Below are 6,352 nucleotides of genomic sequence, written 5' to 3'. Positions count from 1 at the left end.
ACAAAACTTTTGCCAAATATATTGATGCCAATTGCTTTCCACCAATAAATATACTAAGTTTTTGCGATGTAGTCAATGACTTAAGATCATGTTTTGTTAAGAGTATATAAGCTGGAGAATACACAGAATAAAAAAGAAAAAAGATAATATTGGATCCTGATCGTGTGTGTGTGTATGCCACATCTGACCTAACAGTGGCATTTGGTGATACTTGACGTTATGAACTGCAGCGAGGGATAGTGAGGTCAGAGCCAGTGAAGCTAATGAGTAGCTGGGAGAAGTTACTGGTCCAGACCTGATTCTGACACCTGGAGAAAAGGTGAGCCACTAGGAACAATGGGAAATAATTTAACAACCAAAGAACAAACTGTTTTATCTACACAGAAACTTTTGTTAAAAAGAAACTAAGTTAAAACTACAGACTATGCTCTTTGTAGTATTTTAATCTGGGGAAAGTCTCAAAATTTTAAGACTAATGTAACTACTGCTTTTAGCATTAGAGCTTAAAAAGAAGTTAGAGAAAGACTCCAGGATGTAATTCAGAAAAAGAATAAAACAGCTGCAGATCTATCTACTACTTGGAAATTGCTTTAAAACACCTTAAAGGAATAGAGAATGGAACAAGATAAGAGGGATCTAGAAGAAGTGGTAGAAAAGGAATCAGAGCAAAAACTCGAAGTTTCTAGGGAGCAGCAGAGGTTCTCTGGAGAAGCTCAACCTGAAGTAAACCTTGCTAGAGTTGTTTCTGCAGAAACTGCTACTAAGTCTGTTGCTGTGGGAAATGAGCAACAAGCTGATAACATCTTTTCATACCTGTCCCCAAAAGGCTCTATATCTGTTTCCCCCTCCCCTTCAAAGCAACTAACTAAACCTAATGTTAAATCTAACTGTAAGACACCGACACAGCAGCTAGCTAAGATGACCTTAAAAAAGAAACATGTTAAGCCATCTACTCCTTTACTTGCTTCTGCTCCTGAACGGCACAAATAACCCCAGAAACCCCTTCTATTATTAAAATAGTTAAAAAAGCTTTATATAAAAATTTTGTCTCTCATATTAATTTAGCACAAGTAATACAACCATTTTAATTAACAAAGTAACTCATTTTTAAATTATTATACAGTAAAATAATCAATAAAAAAATCCTTTACATATTTTAAAATAGTTATTTTTACCTTTCAATTATTTAAAAACTACTCCTAGTCTTTTAAATTTTAAAATTAATTACTAAAATTATTATTAAAACTCATTAATAATGTATTAAATTACTAAACCAAAATCCTAATTTTTTTCCCTTTTCAAAATTAATATTTTAAGTAGTATCTTACTAACAATTATCAATTACAAGCTACTATAACTACTTTCACAAAGCAAATATCTTATCATTTACTGAGTCACCCCTCGTTAAAATTTTTTCAAAAACAGTTAAATATAAAAAGCCCTGTTAATAAACCAACTGTTTTTACAAATAATTCTAGAAACACGAAAAAGCTACAATAGCTTAAAAAATCAAGAGTAATTAACAACATGTAGTAAAATTTCAAACAAATTCACCTCAAACTGTTAAATTACAAGCCATAACCATTGTATTTCAATTATTCCCTCAAGCTATAAATATTATAACAAATTCTACTTATGTACAAATGTAACCAAAAAATTAAAGTTGCTTTATCTAAAATTAATCATCAACCTTTATTTAAAATACTATTTGAATTACAAAATACAATTCAACAACACACTACACCGTATTTTGTACTACATATTTACAATCACACTTCTTTACCAAAATTCTTTACAAAAAGTATTACTATTACTAATACTCTAATTACTAATACTACCTTAACAATTCCTAATCATAAGCAACAAACAATCCTGTCTCATCAATTTTACCATCAAAAATCTCAAGCTTTACAGCTACAACTTAACCTCAGCAACAATAATACTCGTTCAATTATTACTGCATATCCTAAATGTCAAAGTTCACATATTCCTATATACTATAAGACCAATCCTAAAGAGTTGCAAACATTGCAACTCTAACAGACATTACTCAAATTACTTATTTTAAACAACTAAAACATATACATCTATCAATTAATACTTTTTCTCACACTATTATAACAACTACACACGCAAATAAAAACCCTAAATATTATTCATCACTTTCAAAAAGCTTTCACTATTTTAAAAGTAGCTCAACAAATTAAAACTAATAATAAATCTAATTATATTTCTCAAAAAAACACAGCATTTTTTAACTGTTTAAAGCATTATACATAGTACAAATATTCCTCATTATTGCACTAAACAAACTATTGTTAAATGTATTCATAGTACACTAAAACATAAACTTCAAAAACAGAAAGGGGGAATGCAAGGAGAGACTCCTCAGGCATGACTGGACAAAGCCGTTTATGTGCTAAACTTTTTATCCTACAGGGAGACAACTTCTTTACCTCCTTTGTTTTCTCATTTTTCCCCTTTAATTTTGAAGAAATCAGAGTTACAGAAGTGAGTGATTTGGTTAGTGGTCAATGGAATGGTCCTGTAGATTTAATAACCTGGGGAAAGGGGTATGCTTGTGTCTCAACAAAAGATGGACCACGTTGGACTCCTGATCATTGTATTAAGCCTTTCTTGGAGCACACAAAAGAGAACAGGACAGAAGATTCCACTGCAACCAAAGCAAAATGTGTAGGTGACACTGGCTAAGGCTATACATCAGGACACACTGTGTTTATCAGTCTCCAATCCTGAGAATCCATTTTCTGCGTGTCCTGTTGGTCTACCTCTTGATAACTGGCCTTGTCCCTCACAAGCTTTTAACTGTAAATCAAGGAATCCTGTACACAATGTAGATTTTTGGGATAGTATCTATGCACACTTACCTCAGTTTACCATTAAACCACAGACACTAAAATTGCTGGGATCATTGCAAATAAATGCTTGTGTAATGTTTAGTTACAAAAAGAAAGACAAGACCTCAAGAGAGCAGTCTCAAAATGTAAATGCAACACTAAATGCATACAGAAATGCAAGTTTGTGGTATAAATACACCTCACATCATATATCACATACCTCTGATGCATCTTTGCAGCTACCCAAGGGCGTGTTTTTTAATCTGTAGTAATCATACGTAAGTTAGTATTCCAAGTAGAATAACAGGGAGTCTCTGAAGTTTGGGGTGATTGACTCTCTTAACACCCAACATAAGAACAATGCATCAAAAAAAAAAAAAAAAAAAAGAAGTGATCACTTTGACATAAATATACTTCTCAATGTCAGGATAAAGTATATTTTCAGAGACCTATTGCTCCTGCATCAATCTTTGCACCTGGAGTAGTTTCAGCTCATGCTCTAGCCTCTTTAAATAAACTTAGTTATTAGTTAGCTAAGCAAAGCAATGACACATCCGTGGCTTTAATTAAGTTATTATTAAGTGTACATAGCATTAAATACGCTACTTTACAAAACAAAGCCGCTATTGATTTCTTATTGTTAGCTCATAATCATGGCTGCCAAGATTTTAAAAGCATGTGTTACAAAATTCATCAAATCACAGTAAATCAATCTACAAAAGCACTACAAACTTAAAAGACAGAGTCAATCAATTACAGGTAGATGAAAGATGGAAGATGAAAGGTAGCTAAATAGTCTTTTCAAGAGCTGGAGCATCACTGGATGGCTAAAAGCCTTGTTGAAAACTAGACTGTTAATTTTGTTAGTAATTGTAATCATTGCTTTGTGTCTTCCCTGTCTACTTGGATTTTTGCACAGGGCCCTGCAAAAATCCTTAACAGCTATGTTTGTCACTCAAATACAAAAAGGGGGAAGTATGGAGGGGCTTGACAGCTGGTCTGCAAGCAAAACAATGTTAGTAGAAGAAACAACAATTGATGAATTTCGAGTGTATCCATAGCAGGGAAGAAGACAAGGCTGTCAAGCATAGAAACTGATTAAAAAAGAGAAAGAATTTTTGTAGTTAGACTACGTGCATAAGTAAACGTGTATACGCGCCTTATTAACTTTTCACAAAGCTTTTGCCAAATATATTGATGCTAATTGCTTTCCACCAACAAATACAGTAAGTTATTGTAATGTAGTCAATAACTTAGGATCACGCTTTGTTAAGAGTATATAAGCTAGAAAACACACAATAAATAAAAAATAATATTAGATCCTTGTCACTAGAGGACACAAAAAGAATGATACTCACACAGTAAGTCTTTAGGGCAAAAAGAAGGGAAGTTTATTTCCTTGATTTCACTTATATAGATTCTGGACAATGACCAGGGATTGGAGAATGAGGTTGCTACCTCTCCACCCCACTGACTAGACTAGAAGTCCATCAATTGTCCCTCCTCCAAGGAGGAATGCGAAAACAATCACTTTGTTTATGTTATAATTTGTGAGAAGACTCCACTACAAAAACGTAAACAATCATAAGGCTAAAAGAATATCGCAACAGATCCTAATCACGTGTATGTATGTCACGTCTGACCTAAGGTGACAGGAGTAAAAAATACAGGCTGTGCTAACATTTCATCTGTGAGTGAAGGAAATCATCCAAACTAGGCAACATTTAGGCACAAGTGATGAGAGACCTCAGCTACCAAACTGTGGAACTACTGGTTGTGGCATAGAACCCACTGCCATGGTTGGGAAGTGGCCACCAAAGCATCACTGCCACGATAGACCCCAGCTAGAAAGGGAGAAACTGGAGAGGGTGACTTCATCCATTGTGAAGCAGTGTGAACCACTTGTGACAAAGCTCACTGAGCACATGGACAAACAGGGGCTGACAGGGAAGATTTTATTCACGTAGGACCAGTGACAGACTGCCCTGATAGGTTATGGAGTCTCTCTCCCTGGAGATACTCCAGAACCGTCTGCACACAATGCTGTGCCACTCAAGTGACCCTTCTTGGGCAGGGAAGTTGGACCAGATGAGCTTCTGTGGTATCTTCCAACCTTGCCCATCCCGTCATTCTGTGATCTTTAAAAGGCAAACTGCCCGATTTTCTGCTGAGTGACGATCTCAAGAAACACATCACGAAGATCCATCCCGTGTTTTCCTTCAGCTTCCACAATGCCCGTGGGCAATCTGAGCTTTTCGTCGGCATCCCGACTCTCCCACACCTCAGAGCTGTTCGCACCCACGTCTCAGCAGGGATCTGTGTTTGATGCAACCCCGCAACCCCGGCAGCCTCGGGCTCTGAACTGCTCGCCACTAGGACCTTGCCACACCATCCACCTCCTCTGCCAGGGCAGCACAGCCGCAGCCTCAGGAGACCGACCGTGAGTGACCGGCCCCGGGTGACTGACCGGCTCTCCACGGCTGACTGACCCTTCGAGGGGGACCGATCCCGGCTAACCAACGCTCTGTAGGTGACGGACCCCGGGTGAATGATAATGAGTTAGCGATTCTCCTCGAGGTGACGGGTGGAGGATGATGATTTCCGGGTGATTGACCCCCCAGGGGCTACTGGCTCTGGATGGCCGACCCGCAGCAGGTGACTGTCCCGGAATGACGGACTCCGACCGACAGGTACCGGGTGCCGGACGAACGCCCCACGCCCGGACCGCCGCAGCAGGCGCGCACTCACGAGGCGGAGAGAGGCGCGCCCCCGCGCGTGCGCGCGGCCGCCGCTGAAGTCCCGAGATAGCCGCGGCCGCGCCTGCGCACGCCCTTCTCCCCCTCCCGGGCAAAATGGCGGCGGCGGGGGCACCGCTTGGGGGCGGTGAGTGAGGGACGTGGAGAGACGGGGCCGGACGCGGCCTCGGTGCTGCGGCCTCGGGGAGGCGGCTGCCGGCCAGGGACAGCGATAGGGGCTGAGGAGGAGGTGGCCGGGGGTGCTCTGGAGCTCCGCGGCGGGGATGAGGAACCGGGGAGCCGGGGCAGGGAGCCGGTGAGGAGGGAACGGGGCTGCCCCGTATGTGCGACTGCCCGGCATCCCTCACTGTCCCGGGCTCGGGGCACAGCTCGGTAGCCCAGCGGAGACGTCGGAGGAACCGCGGCGGATTTGGCGGGCGTAGAGGAAGGCGGACAGGTGAGTGCTGGCCCTGGGATGAACCCTCGGGGCTCTGCCCCCGCCCGGTCCAGTGTGTGTCACTCACTCAAAGCCCGTACAGCCGATTTGATTTTCTTTTCCTTGCAGTAGCGCAATGTAATTTGACGTTATTTCGTGGTATGGTCCTTCAAAATAAGTCTGAAGGCATTCAGGTACTCCATAGCTATGATACCCCTGGAGTACGAAGTCTGCGTCTTAGAAGAGCTGAGCCGCTGTCTCCTGTGAAAAGATATTTAAAGGCCTTAACCTGCAAAAACCTAGTTAAAAACTCCACTATTAAA

The 6,352-nt window shown here is 40.6% G+C and overlaps 1 protein-coding gene across 1 annotated transcript in view; it reads left to right on the top strand.

The window, feature by feature from the left end:
• The first annotated feature begins 5,713 nt into the window (after nt 1-5,713).
• APC (APC regulator of WNT signaling pathway) overlaps nt 5,714-6,352 on the top strand; it is a 121,156-nt gene continuing 120,517 nt past the window's right edge. The window contains exon 1 of the mRNA XM_040090689.2: nt 5,714-6,050. The gene's annotated coding sequence lies outside the window, so the exon portion shown is untranslated. The remainder of the gene's footprint in view (nt 6,051-6,352) is intronic.

This window comes from Hirundo rustica, chromosome Z (assembly GCF_015227805.2).
Source record: "Hirundo rustica isolate bHirRus1 chromosome Z, bHirRus1.pri.v3, whole genome shotgun sequence".
NCBI classification, from domain to species: domain Eukaryota; kingdom Metazoa; phylum Chordata; class Aves; order Passeriformes; family Hirundinidae; genus Hirundo; species Hirundo rustica.
This window is presented reverse-complemented; position numbering and strand designations above follow the sequence as displayed.